At 40.1% G+C, this 22,112-nt stretch overlaps 2 long non-coding RNA genes across 4 annotated transcripts in view; one reads left to right on the top strand and one right to left on the bottom strand.

Moving 5' to 3' along the window:
- Positions 1-2,155, top strand: part of LOC135321499 (uncharacterized) — a 164,882-nt gene extending 162,727 nt beyond the window's left edge. For all 3 annotated transcript variants that reach the window (XR_010381312.1, XR_010381311.1, XR_010381310.1), the window contains one exon: positions 393-2,155. This is a non-coding gene — a long non-coding RNA (uncharacterized LOC135321499). The remainder of the gene's footprint in view (positions 1-392) is intronic.
- Positions 2,156-2,728: 573 nt separating this feature from the next.
- Positions 2,729-12,209, bottom strand: LOC135321500 (uncharacterized). The gene is made up of 4 exons (XR_010381313.1): positions 11,424-12,209; positions 10,656-10,889; positions 5,861-5,961; positions 2,729-4,683 (listed from the first exon to the last, which is right to left on the bottom strand). It is a non-coding gene; the product is annotated as an uncharacterized LOC135321500 (long non-coding RNA).
- Positions 12,210-22,112: the final 9,903 nt, after the last annotated feature.

Raw genomic sequence — 22,112 nt, 5'->3', positions numbered from 1 at the left:
TGTATTTAGATCTATACATGCAATTTTGATTTTAGGTTTCATGAAGACTTTTATTTTATAGATGTATGTAAATAAATGCTACCTGGTTCCTCAAAGGATCTAAGGCATTTTAGAGGAACCAAAGAGGATATAATAACAATATTTTAATTAAGAGGGAGGAGGGTAATAGCTAAGTGGTTGAGCACATGCTTAACCATATTTAGCATGCACAAGGTTCTGGGTTCAATTCCCCAGTACCTCCATTAAAATTTTCTTTTTTTTTAAATAGAGAATTCATTCTCAAATTGGAATAGAATGGCAAGACATCCCAGGGTAATATCACGGCTTTTCTGTGTGTAGGACTCGGCACTTTTTACCTCCTTGCACTCACTCCATCTCTCTCGGTCCTGCAGTGAGCAGCACAGGTGTGATGGTGTCCATGTCACCGGCGAGGAGGCTGAGAGATTACCAGTAAGCAGCAGAGTGGATCTTTCAATTCCAGTCTGAGGCTCTTTTTATTGGAAGGCTCCTGGCATCTAGAAACACAATTTTTGAACTATGATAGACCAATGAGGAAGAAGCAGGGGGCATAAGCAGTGACAGCCTGCAAACAGCATCCTGATATCTGAACATTAGTGACTGCAGAATGCTGTGGGGTGAATGCTCCTCTGGAACACAGTTTGAAGCTTCAGCTGGTTTGTTTAGTGACCTGGCTGGACTCATTCAGACTTTGGTTTCCTGGGAAGATTTCATATCTAATTACACCTGAGAATGGTCCTAGTATATTGCTGGCTGGTTCTATAGCAATGCACACAAACAATGTCCCACAACAATAACAGTAGGAGCAGCTACCAATTATTGATTGCTCGCTATGTTCAGGACACTGTCAGATGAGTCCTTTCCATTTAGTGCTCTGTCTTCTTTTTTCTCGGGTCCATATTCCATTTCTGCCAACATTTCTATCCAAATTGGCTTTAAGATGCCCACTAACCAGTTTGTCTCCCTCTGCATATACCAAGACCACAAGGGCCGTGCTGAACCCCTGGCTGGTCTACATGGAGGCATCACCCAAGGACTAGGAAGAAGAGGCCACTTCACCCAAGTGTGGTCCAGTTCCAGATACCAGGTCTTCTTCAGATGCCAACTTCTCTTGACATGCCTCCTCCCAGCCTGGCACCATGGCTGACATCTCTTGCTATTGGATTCAGATATCGAAAGGCTCTACCCAAGAGCACCTGAGGGCCAGGCATAGAGCCTGGCTCTCATCCATCATTAAAGGGATAGCAGATGGTGTGTGGTCCTCGAAAGACCAGGGCTTTCAGAGCCTGAAGACCTGGGTGTGAACAGTGGTTCCAAGTATGTCCACTGGGAGGTTGGGTGATTTACTGAACTGCTCTGCATGTCAAGTTCCTCATCTGTTAGCAGAGATTTACAGTCTGCTTTACAAGGGCGTTGGGTGAAGATGACTGTGGCATCTGGGTAAAGCATGAAGACAGTCCCTGACATCCAGTCAGTGTTCGGTGCTGAGGCTCTGCCGGGCCCTTCCCTGAGCTCCTGCTTCCTTTCCCTGTGTCCCTTAGTGTCCAACTTAACTTGTGCCACAGGAGCTATCTGGGGCTATTTTCTGAGGACGTGCCAGCCCCATCCCACCGTTTCTGCCTTCTTCCTCCCCGCTTCCACTTTGGACGGGGCCCTGTGCCCGGGTGCAGGAAGGATCTGAACGTGGTCCTCTGGAGGCCTCTGCACTGAGTGGAGGGCAGTGAGTCCCCAGTGGTCGGCCTCGGTTGGCAGGCCATCCAGACTGGGCAACAGGCGCATTCATTCTTGCTACGTAAAGTGTGCTCCGCGGCCCAGCAGTGTTGGCAGCATCTGGCAGCTGGTTGTAAATGCAGAGTCCTGGGCCACTGAGTCAGAATCTGCATCTTGACAAGATCTCCAGGGATTCACATAAACATCAGGACTTGAGAAGCCCTGGACTGGGCCCTCAGATCACCTCTACAGGAGAATTTGGGTTTTTCTTCCCAGGGGTCAGTGCTGGTGTCAGCAGAGCCTCCAACAGGTGTGTGTTCAAAACATCTGCTAAAGTCAGATTTACCCATGTAAGAGTTTTTTTTTTTTTTTTTTTTTTTTTATTCTCTCTAGATTGTCTAAAGCAAACTTAATGAATCTCTGTCCTCAAGACCCACAGATGTAATAGGATGCTGCCAGCTTGCTTCAGGTTAACTTGCCTGGGACTCCCCAGGCCATTCAGTAAAGTCTCCCAGACCATACCTGTACCTACGCTAGCCCTTCCCTATTATGGAAACAAAGTTACAAACACATACTCAGATGCATACATATACATATACATATACATGGACATACCTCACACATGCACCTGCACACACACCAGAGGCCATGCCATTTCCCACCCCTAGACCTGGGCTTCTGTTGTTTCTTCTGCCTGGAATGTCCTTCTTGCCCTCATTTGGCTAAACTTTAGCCATCCTTTAAGTTTCGTTTACAGTGCCAGCTCAGCCAGGGCTGCCATTTTGTTCACACGTGGGCCTCAGGAAGATGATTGGGTGATGGCGTTTCTATGGTCACCACGTTGCATTACAGTATTTTGTTTGTGGCTTGATCATGTCCTGGGAACACTGAACCCAGCGAGGGCAAGGGCCGAGTTGTATGTATTCTTTTTTGTATCTCCAACACTCAGCACAAAGTCAGGCATGTTGTAGATGCCCCGAAAATGCGAACTGAATAAATAAAGTGGAAAAAGCTTAGCTTGTTTCTGGTGGCTTGGTGTTTTATCCTTTGAAGTTTAATCAGAATGAAATAAAATTACTGCAGACTCAAAGCGTTTGGGGAAAATTCTGTAAAACCTTGCAGCCCAAGTGGAAAAAAACGGATCAAAGGGAAATTAGATGGCAATTTGTTTTAAAAAAAAGTTTCTGTGGCGGCATTTTAATTAGAGAATATTCTTCTCACTGAAATTAGGGACTCCCAGGGAAATATTTGGGGCGTTAGAGTATCCGTCCTCATGTTTTTTCACCAGCTATTAAAGTACCCGCTGAGCAGCCTTTGTGAGGGAAGCTCCCAGGACCAGCGCAGTGAGACACTCGGCACTTACACAGCAATCTGCACTTCCAACAATTAAGCCTTTCACCCCCTCCTCACTCTGCAGGGGAGCAGGCTAGCGTTATTAACTGGATTCGATGGCTGAAGAGGCTCTGAGCATAAATGACATGCTTAATGCCACCAAACTGGACCATCACATGCAGAATCCAGACTTTTGCATCCTCTTCTCGTGTCAAGCAGTTATTTTTTTTTTCCACCTCAGAAGGTAATCTCTTTTGACAAATACGATACATCAAACCCAAAGGCTCTTCATAAGGAGACTGGACTGGTGGATTGGACCAGAGTTTCCCAGACTTTGGGATGTCACAGATCAGTCAAATGATTGAAACTCATTTTCAAATAGCCAGCTTTTTACTCTGCTAATTAGGAATGCTAAGCAAATCTCTGATCAGACTTATGTTAGAAAATGAATATTGACATTTAAGAAAAAAGGAATGATCTCAGAATAAAGCCCAGCTTAAAAAAATGGAATCCATTTAGCTTTATGAAAAACTCACCCACTTGTCGTTATCTTTCTCATTTCATAGCAGGCCAGTGAAAACTAGTGACAGTTTGAAGTAGTGTTTGGGAGATGTGGGTTTTGCTGAACTTTGTGAGATCCATGTACTCTGTTGGAATTCCAAAACGAAGCTTTTGTAGCAAAATACTGAGTGAACAGTCACAAGCTGGGTCTTCCACATCAGGGTGGGTTGCCTGCTTGTCCCTGATGCAAGTGTGGCAGAAGGGTTGGCTCACTCATGACTTTCCTCTTCCAGAATCCGTGTTAATGTAACATCTCTGCTGTATGCCCCTCAGAGAAAGAAGAGGGACGGCTTGAAAGCCTTGATGTGATTTTTCCTAGCGGTTGTCAGTAGGACCGGGCTGAGCAAAATCCTACCTGAGGACTTTATCCCATGGTGTACGCCACTCTTATTTTTGCTTTGTCCACATAAGAAAAATAAAGAAGGTAACTTGGTGCTGAGACGTGAATTTGAGGGGCTTATATATTAAGGGGAAATTAAAAAAAAACTTAATAAAACTCTGTATATTGTGAAGAAATTATGGAATAAAACGTCTAAAAATAATTACTGTGATTGGTTGAAGGAGGGGCGTTTTGGATAGATTTTTCTTTCATGTTTTCCAAATTTTGTTACTGTACTTCTATTACTTTTGGAATTGAAAGTAATTATAAAGAAATGAGAAAGATGGAAGAATTGCATCTTTACTGACTTTTAGGGATGTCAATGAAATACTGCAAAAGCAAGCAGCAAACTCGTCAGTGTGTTATGGCAGGTGGTACTTTCCACAGAGAGCTACAGCGACACGGCACCTCCCTCCCCAACTGAGAACAGCAAAGGACGCCATGTAACTTCTGAGGCTGCACTGTAAACATGCCACACACTCTGCTCTGCTCTCTTGGAATGCAGCCCTTTGAATGCAGCTGCCATGCTACGAGGAAGTGCAAAGGCGCAGCCCAAGTGGAGAGCCCACGGGTAGGCAGATATTCTAGTCAGCAGCCCAAGCGAGGATCTAAACAGTTAAGTGAAGAAGCATCCAGATGATTCCAGCTCCAGCCTTGGAGTCTTCCCAGAGGAGGCTCAGACCCTATGGAGAAGAGACAGCTGTCCTTTCTCTGCTGAGGTCAAATTCCTGATCCACAGATTCCCTGATTCTAAGCATAATTAAATGGTCTCTTTACTCCATTAAGGTTTAGAATTTGCTACATAAGGAATATGTGTGCAGTATAATTCTTTTAGTAAAAGCAAGCAATCAAGAGCAAAAATAAAATCCCATACAAATGGTCCTGTACATATACATAAATATATATTTAACTAAAATCCTTTGTTGTTAAGATATACATAGATTTACCACTTTAATCCGTACAGCTTTGTGGTATTAAGTGTGTTCACATGGTTGTACAGTCGTCACCACCATCCATTTCTGGAACTTTCTCCTCTTCCCAAACTGAAACTCTGTACCCATTTACCACTAACTTCTCACTTCCACCTCCCCTCAGCCCCTGGCAACCACCCTTCTACTCTCTCTCTATGAATCTGACCCCTCTAGGTACCTCATGTAAGTGGAATCATAATAGTTTCATGGCTGGCTTGATCACTTGGCATAATGTCTTATATGCTCAACAATAGTGTAGCATGTGTTAGAATTTCCTTCCTTTTTAAGGCTGGATAATATTCCATTGTATGTATAGACCACATTTTGTTCATCCATTCACCCATTAATGGACATTTGGTTTACTTCCACCTTCTACTGATTGTAAGTACTGTTGCTATGAACATGGGTGTGCAAACATCTGTTCACTTTTCAATTCTTTTGGGTATATAATCAGATGTGGGATTGCTGGATCATGTGGTAATTCTGTTTCATTTTTTAAGGAAGTACCATACCATTTTCCATAGTGGCTGCTCCATCACTGTGTGAAGGTTCCAATTACTGCACATCTTCAACTTCTTTTCCTTTTTCTCTTTTTCTTTCTTTCTTTTTTTTTTTTTTTAATAATAGCTATTCTAGTGGGTGTGAAGTGGCATCTCATTGTGATATCTCACTTTTGATTTGCATTTCCCTAATGATGAGTGATGCTGAGCATTGTTTCATGTGCTTTTGGTTATTTGTGTATTTTCTGTGGAGAAATAGCTATTTAAATCCTTTGCCCATTTTTTAAATTAGGTTTTTTGTTTGTATATATTCTTTTAAATGTACATATTCTTTTAAATTATATATATAAACAGGCAGAGACAGAGAAAAGCAGCCAACGGAATGTTACCTCAGAGGCTACGTATTGGTGATGGATGACCAGGAAAAGCGAGTCCTCTTTGCCTTTTATGTCAGGTACTGGAGGCTTTCACACATCACCAGCATGTGTCACTAATTAAATAAAGAAAAGAAATTTAAAGAAACTATCAGTAAGGTGTCATTTTGCTTACATGTCTCAAAGTATCTGACTTGAGGGCTTTTTCCACAGTACAGCCAAGAAAATAAAATTGTCTTGAACTGACCCTTCAAGCTTATTTCACGGGGAAGATTTTAATGAGAAGAAAACTTGCCTTCATTGTTCTGGATGCAGACACCCGGCCTGCTTTTTTCCACCTCCCCCCTCCTCCCTTCTGGAACAAGCTCAGACTAGGAGGGGAGCCTGTCTCTCTTTAAGGAGACTATTTGTTTCCATGGTAACTTGCCTTCTTCATCTTCAGAGTTGTAAACTGGGAAATTCTATCAGAGGCTTATCCAAGGCAGTTGCTTTTGAAATGGTGTCTGATATTAGCTATTTGCTTCATTCACCTTTGCTGCCCAGTAATGTTTTGAATCTGGTGATTCTGTTTCTAGCAAATGGAAGAAGTAAAGTGAAACAATCTGAAGCTGATTATAATCGGTCTGACGGGGCCTGCTGTGCACCCTCATCAGGTGCTGTGCTGGGCTGTGAGGGTGGCGCCCGTAGGTGTCTGCGATCTGTGTGGCCCAGGCCACCTCTACACTGGTCTCTGGCAGTAGAGCCCCGCATGCATGCAGAGCTGCTAGGAGAGGCCCCATGAGGTCAGCTGGAGAAGAAATAGAAACTAGTTCTGTTGTCAAAAATGACTTTGATTGTTAATGGATTTCAAGTCTTATCTATGAGATCCTCATATGGGCACTGGGAGTTGATTATAGCCCTGCTTCGAAAACAACTGTAGTTCAAATAGGTGCAAATAAAGCTAGTAACTAAATTACCTGAGGCTGATGATTTAAATTTTTTTCCAGTAGCATCTATGCTTGTAAAGCTTCATTTATTGACTCTGGGAATAGAAGTTTTGGGGGGGTTTTGTTGACCGGTCTGATTGATATGCATTAAATCGATATGTTTTTTAATCGCTCTGGATACTCAACTAAATGATATTTAAATCAGTTTATAAACAGAAAATACCTGGAAAGCATTTTTCCTATTCAGGAAATTCAGCGATTTTATCCCTTTTGAAACAACTTCATTTGATTATATTGAAAAATAAAATAACATTCTATTGGTTTTCCAGTTTTTTTTTTTTTTAAAGCTAGTTGCTGATTAACAGCTTACCTCCAACTTTTGAACAAATTTGTTAGGTAAAATATTAATATTTAAAAATAATATTTAGATTGGGATAATGAAAGAGTTCTAGAGCTGGATAATGGTGAGACTGTATAACAACATGAAGGTACTTATTGCCACTGGACTTAAAAACGGTTAAAATGGTAAACTTGGTGTTATATGTATTTTACCACAATAAAAATAATATTTAAACATTTCCAGCTGGAAAACATGGACGTTTCTGCAATTGCTGAAGAAAAACACATTAAGCAAAACATTATACGAGAGTCCCAGGCTCCTAGATTTTTTCCCCTCCAGCTGCTTTAAGGTATAATTAAAAAATTAAAATTATATATATTTCAGGTATACAACTTTATGTTTTACTATATGTATAGACTGTGAAACGATCATTACAATAGAGCTCATTAACATATCCATCACCTCACATAGTTACCATTTTCTTTCCCTCTTCTTTTTTTTTTTGTAGTAAGAACTCTTCAGATCTACCCTCTTAGTGAATTTCAAGTACATAATACAATACTACTTAGTCACCATGCTGTACGTTAGGTCTCCAGAACTTACTCATCTCTTACTTGTAAGTTTGCACCCTTTGACCAACATCTTCCCAACCCCCTCCCGCAGCCCACCCCAAAGCCCTGGCAACCACCATCCTGCTTTCTGCTTCTGAGTTTGAGTATTTTGGATTTCACATATAAGAATATCTGCATTGCAGTATTTGTCTGTGTCTGGCTTATTTCACTCAGCATAATGTCCTTCAAGTTCATCCATGTTTTTGCAAGTGGCAGGAGTTCCTTCTCTTTCAAGGCTGAATAATATTCCAACACACACACTTCTATCTATCCATTCATCTGTGGACAGACACTTAGGTCATTTCCATGTTTTTGGTACTGTGAATAATGCTGCAATAAACATGGGAATGCAATTACCTCTTTGAGATTCAGACTTCTAGCGTTCTATGGTTTCCTACATCTTTAAACTTACACTCCTGAGAAAACCCCAAATTTCACTTTCATCTTCTCTAGTTTTGAGGCATTTTGAATGCTTCCCTTTTCCCATGGGAAACAACAAAAGTACAATGTTTGGTAGCTTTTATCTCTAGAGATTTTAAAAAATTTCTTCATTCCTAATTTTTGCCCTGAAGGAATCTGCTGTCTCACAAGGGTGATCAAAGAACACAAAGCACCCCAGAATTGTGAGGGATCCCTGCAGTCAACATGTCTACTGTCCAGGGCAGACTTTCCTCTCCAGCATCTCTGGCAGGTGGACATTCAGTGTTTGCCAGATCATATCTAGTGATGAGTAGCCTTTGACCTCACCGGCTGGCTGCTCCACCTCTGTCAGCTTCGCTCACTACAACAGTGGGTCCTGGCCCTGTGTCGGACACTGGTGATACCAAAGGGAACAACATGGACATGGTCTTGCTCTCTCACAAAGCTTACGTTAGAACATTCTTCTGTCTTTTAGGCTGAATCTTTTCTCCTTATCTTGGGCACATTTGTCCTAATTGTGTCTGCAGAGTCGTAAAGAGTGCATGGCACCATTTAGTGAGTGATTGCCACTGGCAGCCCAGTGCCAAATGAAGCCCTGGCAGCTTCATTTCTTTTACCCACAACACAAATCCTGTGAGACAGGGGCCACTGCTGTCTCCATTTTACCACTGAAGGAATGAAGACTTACAAGGTTAAGTATCTTGCCCAAGATCATATAGCTACTACCTGTTTCTGCATTCATAGCCACTCATTCATATTCATTTGTTCATTCATTCATTCATCAAACATTGGTTGAGAATCTACTGTGCAACCGGCAATATGAAAAAAACCTGGTAGCTGTACTCACAGAACACATAGCCAAGTGGGGGGATGAAGATAAGCAAATAGGTACAAGGCAGCCACTGAGCTGTGTGGGAGACTTGGCTCCTGGGGTGGTGCCAGCATGCAGGAAATTCTCTCACCTGGTCCAGGGGTCCAGTCAGGGTCTCGAGCAACACAGTAGCCCCTGCTAGTCTCTGCCACACATCGGGCCTCTCTCATCCATCCATTACCTGCATCTAGAGTGGTCTGTTAAACTATGAATCAGTTTTGTCACACTCAGTCATTTCTTTGTTCAGCTAACTGCCTACTTTGTTAGTCTTTGGGGACACAGCAGTGAATAAATCAGACGTGGCCAGGACAATTACAGAGCTTGCAAGGTAGATAAGAAATAGAAACAGGGAGATGCACAGTATAAACTGGAAAAAAAAAAAAAAAAAAAAGCATACGGCCACTGTAGAAAACAGCTCATGGTTCCTGAAAAAGTTAAGCATAGAATTACCATATGACCCAGAAATTCCACTTCTAGGTATATACCCCAAAAAGCTGAAAAGAGGGACTCAAATAGTTGTACATGAATGTTCATAGCTGCATTGTTTACAACAGCCAAAAGATAGAAACAACTCAAATGCCTATCAATGGATGAATGGAGAAAAAAAAAAACATGGTGTATCTATACCACAGAATATTAGTCATGTAAAGGAATGAAGTACTGATACACCCTACAATGTGGGTGACCCTCAGAAACATTATGCTAAGTGAAAGAAGGTAGATGAAAAAGATCACATACTGTATGATTCTTGCCTGGCCAACTACTCTGCAATGTTCAGCATTCAGCTAAGGCATCATTTCTTTCCAGATATTGTGCAGTCCCCAGGCTACCCACAGGGGCCTCCCCTTTGGAGCTCCCTCTAGCATCCTGACCTAAAACCATTATGGCACACATCACAATGGGTGGTCTTTGTCTGTTTTACTACCTTGGTTTTTTCCATTAACCTATGAATGCCTTGAGGCCAGCACTCATTTGTCCTCAAGTCCCTAGTGCCATGCCCAGGGTAGATGAAGAAATTCTTTCAAGAACAGTGAGTCAGAGTTTAAGGTGGCTCTCCTTGATCTATCCCTAGAATTCTCAGCTAACATTTCCTTTTTGGCTGAAGATGTTCATTCCCACCTGCCCACAGATATGGTCCCTTGTCAAAATGCTTGCCTCTTCCCACTTTTCAAAATACCTCCATCCTTATAAAATACTAATCACATTTCAGTGCTCCAGACTCCTCAGTGGTGCAAAAGCCTCTCACCATTGCTTTTGCTCATAAAGAGCACAAGCTGGAAAATGTTAACACATTTTTTAAGGATATTTTTCTTCCTTTTTAAATGACATTTCTAGTCCCCTAACCTGAAACTATCAGTTCAGAACTGATTTTTTAGCAACGACATTACAGTTCTCACAGATATCTAATGCTCACGTTGCAAGTGCTTGTCCGTTTATTCTCTTGAGGATCTGAGTTTTAAAATATTTCATTCCAGTGTTCCTTGGGACCTTACATTTTTCAAAACATTCACCTCTATCTCCCTGAGTGGTAGTTAGACATCAGTCTCTAGGGGATGCAGAGAGTACACAATGAGGTGCACCTGGGGGAGAAACACAGGCGCCACTGGGCACTTTAAGGCATATAGTGAATCAAAAAGCTTACCTCGCTGGTGCCCTTTCTGAAGAAGCTATTGAATAATATACTTCAGCAAAATGAGGGAGTAAACCATGAGACATATGAAGTCCAGGAAACAGGGGTCCAGCCCAGGAAGCAGCAAAGGGAGACTACAGGATGACAGCTCCACCCTGGCCTGGTGAACACCAAGTCTGCACGGGAGCTGGAGGAGCTGTAGTGGGCAGTGGAGAATGATGCGTCCAAGGGGAAATGGATCTGTAACTGTGTTTGAGAACATGAAAAACTATTGATAGGTGTGGGTGATACATCTGTGAGGCATTTATTTAAAAAGGTGATAAATCTATAGGGGAAAGAAAAAAGTACTAGGAGAAAGATGGTTTTCAGAGGAAGGCAATATAATTATAGTCATACATTACTTGGCTCAGCAGTGATCACAATTATATAGTCACATAATGTAATATTGGCTGATTTAATCTAAAATTGTGATCTACTATTTTGGGACGAAAGAGTAGGGGAAATGAGAGACGAGACGTGTGTAAACTAGCTTAAATTCTGTGCTACCATAATATGAAGTCAGAATTCTGGTATGCAAATTTGATAAGTCAAGAAATAGCAGTATAACATATTATTTATAAATATGGGGCAAAGAGAATGGGTTGAGACCAGGGGGTGGGGCAGCAACCACTCGGTTTGTAGAAGATAAATTTGAGTTAAAACTATGTGCACGCATTACCTAAAAAAATTAAAAGTCATCTTTAGAATGCATTTTAAAATTCAGGCAGATTGTTGACTTACTGAGGTGCAGTCTGCTTCTTGGCTCTCAGGAGTCCTGCCTTCTCTGACCCATGGCCGGACCACTGTGGATGGGCTCTACAATCAGGACTCTTAATGAGCTGACCCAGCAGGCAGCTGCGGAGCGGGTGTCAGCCTTTCAGGGCTCGTTTTGCCTTCTTGTCAAACAGACCAAGTTCTGAGGAGTTTTAATGAAGCTCAAATTGGGAATGAAGTGGGAAGGATTGGGAGGAGAGATGAAAACCTTGTTACAGCATGCCTGGTCATACATTACTGCCCTGCTCAGCTACCGCGGGGGTGGGGGAAATTACCATATGTAAATATGACACTCGGATTACAAAAGGTCCTTGAAGCCTCCAAGTGATTAGTGTTCAACTTAGTCTTTGGGGACTAGTATTTATGCCAAGTTAATAACTGAAAAGATGTTCTGCAAATGACTCATTTAGTCATAGTGTACATTTATGGTTTTACACAAATAATCACTACAATTTATGGTGATTAGAGTATTAAGTTCAATTTCCACTTACATTTGGAGGCAGTTGTTTCTCTCAGCATCCCTCAGGTTTAACACAGCAACACTTACAATGAGTCATACATTGTACCTGGGAACACTCCCCTGCCATTTTATCTGAGACTCTTTCCATGGTGCTGATCTTACAGACGCATCCCTTGAGCTGAGCAGCAGTAATCTGGCCCCAACCCAGGACTCTTCTTACAGTCTGAGAGATCTTCCATGGGGAGTTTGAGTATTACCTTTGTTCCTAGGATGTTTACTGATTTCTAAACCAAGGTAACAGTTTTTAAGGAACTGTGAAGAATTTATGTTAACATTGGTGTTACTGTAAATGAGAGGATTTAGAATCTTTTCTGAAAGGAGGAATCAACAAATACATTCAATTCTGTGCTCCCCCCCCCCAACATTCTGAATCATTCTTCTCCTATCATCAACACCTGAGGTTTATGTGACAGAAGAAATGAATTAGCCCTTGCAGAGAATGGGTCAGGTAACATTAACATTACCGAGATTATAGGCATTTAGAATTGGATTTAGACCCTTCTTGTGTTTACCAATGAGAAAACTGACATCGATCTTCCAAAGACAGTCTACCAACAGCAAGGTGGTATCCAGCCAGGAGAGCCGGTCTGCCTCCCACGTCTTTGCTGCTCCCTCACAGTCAGCTATAAGCCTCCCATTTTTAGGCTCCAGAGGAAAGCTCATTAAATGCTTGTGGTGCCTTCTCTGCATCCAGGAGCAACTTGATGAGTGCTGATGTAAGAGAAAGCAGAAATGTGCTTGTTACTAGTACATCTATAGTTGGCATGCTTACCTTGGAATTACAAATAATACAAACTGGAGACTGTCCTGTCAGTGAACATTACTATGACTCTTCTTTACATTAAAAAAAAAAATCACTTAAAAAAATAGATGGCTATTCACCAAGGAAAAGTTAAGGGAGCATATCCATGTGTTCTTGAAGTCAGTTTGTAGAGGACAGTCCTGTGGGATGAAATGTCATATTTTAATGGATAATAAAATGTCCCATTCCTAACAACTAGCAGAATAAGAGAATTTGGGACAAAAGTGATAAAGGAAACCTTTTAAGTAACAAATATTTAATGCTTTTAAGTCCCATTTGGCTAAAATAAGGCACCCTCCCCCCCGAACAGCCAAGGCACTGTCTGTGGGCACATCTGACTGTTCCATTTGAGTGACCACGCCTCCTGATCATGCATGGAACAGTCTGCTGAAACACAGCCTGCTTTCAAGTCACAGGCTACCCGCCTCCACATCTCTCACAGTGACAGGTTGTTATTTAAGGGGAATGGCAGATTGTCTGGATCCTAAATGAAGTTCTAAGGAACAATCAGAGCAATGCTTAAACATTTCAGGCAGCAAAACTGGCCCAGGTACTCAATTGTTTAGGCTAGGAAGGAAAACAAATGCAGATTCCCTGTACATTTGATTTACCGACCTGCCCAAAGTCTACAGCTTTCCGTCCTTATCTGAAGTCTTGCTTTCCATGGTTTCAGCTCCCTGAAGGCAAACACAGCCCCAAAATATTAAACAGAAATTTCAGAAATAAACAATTCATGTTTTAAACTTCGAGCCACTTTGAGTAGTGTGATAAAATTTTGTGCTGTCCTACCAGGGACTTGAATCATCTCTTCGTTCAGTGTCCCCACTGTGATGTTAGTCATCACTTAGTAGACATTTCTGTTGCTGGATCGATGGTTGTTGTACTGGAGTGCTTGTGTTCAAGTAACCCTTATTTTACTGAAAAATGGCCCCAAAGTGCAAGAGCAGTGATGCTGGCAATTCGGATAGGCCAAACAGAAGCCATAAAGTGCTTTCTTTAAGAGAAAGGGTGAAAATTCTTGACAATCAGGGAAGAGAAACTTGTATGCTGAGGTTGGAAAGATGTATAGTAGGAACAAATCTACCTGTGAAATTGTAAACAAGGAAAAAGAAATTCGTGCTCATTTTGCTGTCACACCTCAAACTGCAGAAGTTATGATCTCGGTGCAGGGTAAGTGCATAGTTAAGATGGAAAAGACATTAAATTTGTAAAATAAGATATTATGAGAAAGAGACCACATTTGCAAACTTTTATTACAGTACATTGTTATTACTGCTTTATTTTATTATTAATTATTGCTAATCTCTTACTGTACATAATTTATACATTAAACTTTATCAGAGGTATATATGTATAAGAAAAAAGTGTATAGGGTTCGGTACTATCTGCAGTTTCAGGCATCCCCTGTGGATAAGGGGGGACTGCTGTATGTGATTTCTGTTGATTTTAAGATAGCCATATAAGTCAATATCACATAGTTTTAACTGTGATAGTTGGCATGGCTAATATTGGAAAAAGTAGACTCATCTGACGCCTCATAAATGTGAGATTAAGCTAACGTAGTTTTAAAACTAAGGTATCTCTCTAGTATTTTCTCTGGTCTTTCGTCATGTCTCCAAGTGGTTGACAACTATCTTCTGTTGGCAAGGTCTGAATAGAAGCACAGCAGGAAACGCTCCTTTTTCTACTTGAAGGACTGAGTAAGCAAAACAAAGGCCATTTCATTGCTTGTAAAGATGTGTCAGCCTGGGAAGGACCCGGCAACCTTGGTCCTTTGGTTTCAGCGTCTGATCACTTAGGCACAAGAGAGCTTGTGCCTGCACAGCTCTTCTGTCCACGAGTGTCTTCTACTGATGAGTCTACTCATAGGTTTATTATAAACTGAGTGTTGAGGCAGGTAGAGACTGGGATTTGTTCCCCATTTATAATTTTGCCTCCATTTCTCTCCCTCAAGGGGGACAATACGACTCCCAGAAGTTTTCCTTGTGTGATTCAGGTCAAAAACCTTACTGGGGTACAGAGAGATTGCTAACTCACATACACGTGGCTGTAGAAGTGTTCGGAAAAACTGCAGTTATATCATGTCCTCTTCTAGATGGATGGAGGATGATTTGTGACACTGTGCTATTGTGTTTTCCCTCCCTCCCCACATCCCTCCTCAAATATTAGTCAATCTTTGACACACTATTTATAGACTATGGTAATCACAGGAGATCAATTAAAAAGAAAAGAATATTCTTGATTAAAAACAATTATCTTTGCAAGCCTACACCAGGTTGGTTACATTATGCTATATAAATGCCTATACACATATTTTATAAAACCCTATTCACCTAACTACTTTTTAAAGTATTATTTTTAAATCAAGAAATTCACACATTCTTGTTGCAGAATCTTCTAGAAAATAAAGTACAAATCACCTGTAGTCCCCACCCTCCAACAGCCACTTGTGCCCCCATAGACCAATGTGCCTCTTAATGCATGATGTCCCAGCGCCCCTTCTCCACCTCTGCCTACTCCTTCTTTAAGCTTAGATTCTAAATTACAAAGCTATCCATTCTCATTAAAACATACCAAACAATTCAGAAATACATAAAAAAGAAAATAACCTCCCCATCACAATTTACCCTTTCTGGGATAACCACTGTTAAGAGTATCCTTCCCCACTGTTAAGAGTATCCTTCCCCACTGTTTTCCATATTCCTATACATGTCATATTATATATATAGTTTTTTGTTTTGTTTTGTTTTGCTTAAGAACTTTTTTGGACCAAAATTACACCATATATTTGCCCTTCAGTGTCCTATTTTCATGGAGCAATTGCTTACATACATTGATACAGATTGTTTTATAGACCTAATCCGTTCCCTTGAAAATGACATAATTTACCATGATTAATTCAATCTTTTCCTATTTATAGGCATTTTGTTGCTTAGGGTATTTTTTGAAAGTGAAAAAAAAAATGTTTTTGGCCACTACTGCATCAAAGAAATGCATTTGGCCACACTAGTGTTTCAAGTAACTTCCTGGATTTATGCCTTTATATACAGGTGCTCTTTATCCTACAGATTCCTAAGCAGGAATGCTGTGTCCAAGGGTATGATTTAAAAAAAATTTTTTTGTTTTATTTTGGGGGGGGAGGTAATTAAGTTTATTTATTTTTAAACGGAGGTGCTGGGGATTGAACCTAGGACCTTGTGTATGCTAAGCATGTGCTCTACCACTGAGCTATACCCACCCCCACTGATTTTACTTTTAATAGAAGCTGCTAGATAACTTGGGAATAACTATTAACAAAACATCGCTAAGATCTCTACACTAAAAACTATAAACCATTGCCAAGAGGAATCAGAAAAGACCTGGATGGAGAGAATCAAATTGTTCTTGAATTGGAAAATTCAATCCTGAATTTAAGATGTCAATTCTTTCCAATTTGGTCTATGGATTAGAGGCAATCCCAATCAAAATCTGCATCAGGAAGAAACTCAGTCTCCCCTCTGAGTGTTTCCTTTATGATTCACACAAGATACCATTCACTTCTGATACTTCTGGTCACCAAATGTGTGGGGTTTTTTCCCAACACCAAGCTATTCCACAAGCTAGGTGTCCTATCATTCAACTCAGTTCTGACACTATCTACCTGGAGACAGCAGCAGATTCCTTAAGTTAAAGGCTCAGTACTACATGACTGCACTCCCCTAAGTCAATTTCAGCCACCAATCACAAGTCCAGGCTGTCACCTGTGCTGCTTACTCACCAGCTATAGATCGGAGGTGTACCAACAACCCCTCCTTGGGTTTAATTTGCTAGAGCAGCTCACAGAACTCAGAGAAACATTTCATTTACTAGATTGCTGGTTTATTATAAAAGGACATCACTCAAAACAACCAGGTGGAAGAGGTGCACAGGGCAAGGTACAGGGAAAAGGCACTGAGCTTCCATGCCCTCTCCAGGTGTGCGGCTCTCCCCAGATCTCCACATGTTCACCAACCCACAAACTCTCCAAACCCCTCCTTCTGAATTTTTATGGAGGCCTCATTATGTAGGTACAATTGATTAAATCCTTGGCCTTTGATGATTGAGCTCAGTCTCAAGTCCCTCTGCCTTCCCCAAGGGATCAGGAATGGGATTGAAAGTTCCAACCTTCCATTCACGGTTGCTTCGCTAGAAACCAGCTTTAGGTCACTGGGAGGTGCTTTCCAAAAGTCATCTCATTAATATAACAAGAGACACCTTTATCTTCTAATTCCATGAGTTTTAGGAGCTCTGTGCCAAGAATACAACAGTTGATGAAGACCAAATATGTTTTTCTCATAAATTACAGTATCACGCTCATCCTCTTAGCTTTCACAATACTAGATGCTCTAGGATCTGGAAAATTTACAACTGCAATACCCCTTCTATCTGCTCTGTAACATAGGTAATGCTCAAATCTGTCTGTGCAACAGAATTACTTGGGGAGCTGGAAACAAAGGATTTATAACCCTGGATCATATTCTGTCCTTCTGAAGCAGAATCTCAAAGGCTGGGGCCCGCAGAATGTGCATTCAAAACAAAATAAACCTTTTAAAGCCATTTAAGTTCTGATTTATCTTTTCACTCCTCTTGTTGGGACTATACTTCATCCTCAACAAATCCATGGGAGAACCTTGGGAATCCCTTCCTCTCAGGTCAACCCCTACCTTTAGGGATCCAAGTTGGGGCCAGGAGAAGGAGAAGTTCTTACTACCCTTGTACCATTCATGCAAGGGCTCCATTTGTTGTGCCCATGGCAAAGGGCCCTGGGTTCCTGCCAGAGAAACATAGTTAGACTGACACGTAAGGAGGTTTCTCCCCCACTGCACAAAAAACAGCAAAAAGGGAAAGAATTTGTAAAAGGGACAAATCGCCACAATGTCAACACCTGAAGACATCAACCATTTCATTTCTCTGTTTTCTCTTATGGTCCTTATTGGAATTGTTCCATTTGTTAATAAAACTCAACTGAGTAAATCTGAAGATCCAACTGGCTTTATTCAACGATTCATGAATTGGGCAGCATCCCATCTAGCAGATAGAAACGCACTCCAAAGAGCTGCAGAAAATGATAGGTTTTAAAGGCAGAAAGAGGGCGGGAAAAGGAAGCTTACTAGCAGAGTGGATTGTTTCAGGCAAGGTCACCTTCCCATGGGGATGAAAGGGGAAAGGGTCAGGGGAATTTCATCACTTAGTGCTGACCAGGTAATTACAGATTGACTGGTTAAAGTTTACATTTCTGGGAAAGGCTGAAACTGCATTTTAGTTAGGTTATTAAGTCTTGGTTTGCTGAGCTGGGGCCTAGCACAAGTGACTCCATTTTGGGCCTGTTGCTTTTTTAACACATTCAATGGCATTATTATTTCTTTTCCTTTAAAGATCAATAGACTTTTGTGAGTGGACTTCTAAACTAGCTCTCCTTCTCTTTATTAAGTCTACAAGAAAATGCATTGCAAGTTCTAAATTAATTTAAAGTGAGATTTTTGTAGGTCTTGAAACTTAGAAGATCTAGGTTTGAACCGGAGACTGTCATTTATTAGCTGGGCAAGTTTTCAAACATTTCTGGGCTTCTGTTTATCTCTAACCAAGGGTATCATTTAAGAAATGCCTGAGACATAGTGTACACTTTGCAAATGTTAGTTCTTTTGTTTCTTTCAACTATATTTTTTAAAATGCCATTGCTAAGTTTGTTAAACAATTTTTCCTCTCATGGCTAATTTTTCTTTGTTTTCTCATCATAATGGATTGTTCTACCAAGACTTATATCCCCTCATTCATTTGAGTTATAATTGAAAGCTTCTTTTCTAAGGTGGATTGTCTGTTATTGAATATCTAAATTACTTTAAGTCTAGTTCCCAGTCAGTGTTCCAACTAAAGCATCCCAACTTCACATTTTTAAGTTTTATTTTTCTAAGCTGCATCAATTATAAATACAGGAAAATCTAAAAAGTATTCTACAACATATTGGTCAGATTTTGACATTAATGAAAATGCAAATTACCTGTGCATTCTTGTGAGAGACCAGCTCTTCTTATTCCCACTTTTACAATGGAGAGTGGAGACAGAAGATCTGAAGGAGCCAGTGGCCTAGTTTCTTTCCCAGTGAGTAGCAATGGCTATTTATTGTCTTCTAAATCTTTTTGATCATCACTTGTAACTGAATTCCCATCTCTTAGTTAGGCATATGGCTGCCCATTTTATAGACATTTCGTAGCATCCCTGCTGGATTAGGGTGGCCACGTGACTAAGTTCTGGTAAATGGATGTGAGTGTAAGTGACATACACCTTTGCTGCTCTTGCCCTTCCCCTCTACTCTTTGGCTGGGATGCAGATGAGCAAACTATACCATTTTGGACTTTTTCTAAGACAAAGAAAGAACTGCTGTCTTGTTTAAGCCCATTCTTTTTGGCAGCAGCCCCACTTATGTCCTAATGAATATGGGGAGAGAGTGTATATGATCTGGAGTGTAGAGACTAAGGAATTTTCTGATATGGATGAAAAAGTGAAAGAGGAAGAACTGCTCAGCTTAGGCCAAGGCAATTTATACTACTTCCTCAAAACTATACATAAATTATGGACTATACATGTATATACATTTACATGTAATCATGAATAGGTAGACAGAATTATGTAGTCAGACATGAGTTTTACAATGAACTTTTAAGTAAGACTATTGTACAGTAATGTTCTAATAGTATAACGGCCCTATTCTACAGAAATAGATGTTTTGCACATGCAGCTTAGAGAATAAAGACATATTTCCAATTCTCAAAGAAATAACATGTTAAAGGACTCTCATGGTATGTGCAAAAGGAGTAAGAGTGGTATCAGTTTTTGTAAGTAACTTGCTTATCACATTTTAGATGGATATTTAGTTAAGTATCTTTATAGGAAACTGATTAAAAGTCAGAGTGTGTGATGAGGAAATATCACCATTTTTCCTTCAACCATAAAAAAAGTTACATCAATTTGCAGGTTTCTTCAGTTTCTAATTTGAATTTAGTAAATGTATCAATCAATGATTAATGTAGTCATTCTTGTAATAACTAAGTAAGAGGTATCCATAAAGAGAAACAAGCAGTAAGTTTGCTAAAAGCAGTGAAAGGAAACTGTATTTTGTGAATTATTTCTGCTTTTCTGAAAATAAATATTCAGCATCCTGGTGCTTTCAGAGCAATTATCCTGCTGCCATATGGCATCTGTAAGATATCACTGTCCATTACATTACAGGATAAAGAATGCATTTCACTACTTGTAAATGTAAAAACACCATGAAACTCAGATGAAGATAAATAACCATTTGTTTCTCAGAAAAGCTTCACTGAAAACACTGACATGAAGAGCAGATCATTTAAACAGAAACCCAGTTTTAGTGGGACCTCATGGCACGGGCATAAGAAACTCTGAGAGCAGTGATTAGTCACTGATGGAAAAGGAGTACACATCCTGCCAATGCAATCTTACTTACTCCTGTGGGCATCACTGTACCAGGCAGGACCGCTGAAAGCGTCTATATGAGATACCACATCAAATATTTTTTTAAAAAAGATTGTTTTCATTGTTATTTAAAATACCGCTTTGCATATTGTTCTGTGGTGTAATCAACCCAATCTTTCCCTTTTTGAGCAAGCTATAACCTTAAAAAAAAAAAGGCAGAAAACTTAAAAAAAAAGTACACTTATCAATCATATTTGCTGAAAACTACCAAGGACTTACCAATTTGTTACTTGCCATCTCCACTCACATTTCTAACACCTAAAGCAATACAGATATAAGATTACTTACTTTAACAAACAGATGCAAGGAATTTTGTGAGCAAAGTATTAAGGTTCTGTAAAAACATAAAAATAAAGTGATATTAAGTGTTTCAGAAGATGATAACATTGCACAATAAAGCTGGCCACACTGGACATATCCATAGCCTCCTAAAACCTACATTTTCCCTCAAAGACTGAGACTGAAAGGTTTTCAGGGATCACTAAACATGATTTAATTAAAATTCCTCTCAATGGAATTAAAACTCTTCAACAGGAGAAAAAAGCTTAAAAACTAAAGAGTACATATGTATGGTTTCATTTATGTGAAATTCTAGAAAATGCAAACTATATTATATTGTTAGAAAGCAGATCATGTCTGGGGCTTGGAGTGCAGGGAGGGATAGACTGCAAGAATCATGAGAGAACTGTGGGGGGGTGATGGAAATGTTTAGGATCTTGGTTGTTGGGTGGTTTTACAAGTGTATACATATGTCAAAACTCAATAAATAACACACTTTAAATAAATGCAGTTTATTGTATAAAAATTATACCTCAATTAAAAAAGAATAGGACCAAAAAGAAAAATAAATAAAAGGGCAAAAAAAAAAAAAAACAAAAAAAAACAAACCACAAACAAAAAATGAAAAAAATCTCATTTTCCTGTAGAGGGAAGAACAAGTCTAAAAACCAAGCCACATTAACAGCATTTCCACCATTTCTGTTTTTAGCACATCTTTCAGGTGTGGGGGTGGGGAGTGGGGGCAGAAGAGTGAAGATACCCCACCCATCAAAGAAGTGAATGAAAAAGCTGAAGCACCTCAGAACTCAGTGAGCATTTTAAATTACAGCACAGCAATTTAAAGCACAAACTTCAGTTTAAAAGACACATGTTTGGGTCTCAGTGCTGGCTTTGTTGCTACTTATAGAGTGGTACATAGTCCCTGTGCCTGCAAGTTCAAAGTTACCTTACGTTCCGCTTCCTTTGCCATTCAATTTTCCTTCACATAAACTGACAGTGGCCACAGAGTCTCCAGGCATGTGATTCTGCTTAAAACAGATGATGATGCAAAAGCAGACTTAGGAATAAGTCTTAAACTTTAGGAGTCTATTTTCCCATCTGTGAAATGGGAACACTATCGAATTATCATGTGACTGTAATGGACATGTAACTTGGCATTAGCCACAGCAGCTTGGCTTATCATAGGTGCCCAATAAGTATTTGTTACAAACTGAGTGAACAAATGGATATATTTACTGAAATGAAGGCAGAGTTTATAAGAATGTGTGTATGCACATATATGTAGGTTAGATGGCTCATAGGTTGACAGAAAAATGAAATACTTAATGTAACTTAGAAATACTACTAGAAACCAGGCTTCTAATGAGAAGTGTAGTGATGTATGCCAAGTTATATTTCATACAAATCAAGATTCATTGAAATTGTGAAGAGAATCTATTCAATGAAAAATTTGAATTGGAGGAAATGATGTGTTAACTGGCCAATCACTCAGCCTCTCAAAGTTCATGATTATGTTACAACCGCACTGAGTATTATAAGAATA

This window comes from Camelus dromedarius, chromosome 6 (genome assembly GCF_036321535.1).
Source record: "Camelus dromedarius isolate mCamDro1 chromosome 6, mCamDro1.pat, whole genome shotgun sequence".
NCBI classification, from domain to species: Eukaryota; Metazoa; Chordata; class Mammalia; order Artiodactyla; family Camelidae; genus Camelus; species Camelus dromedarius.
Note: the sequence above shows the minus strand (reverse complement) of the source record. Positions and strands in the feature narration are given on the sequence as shown.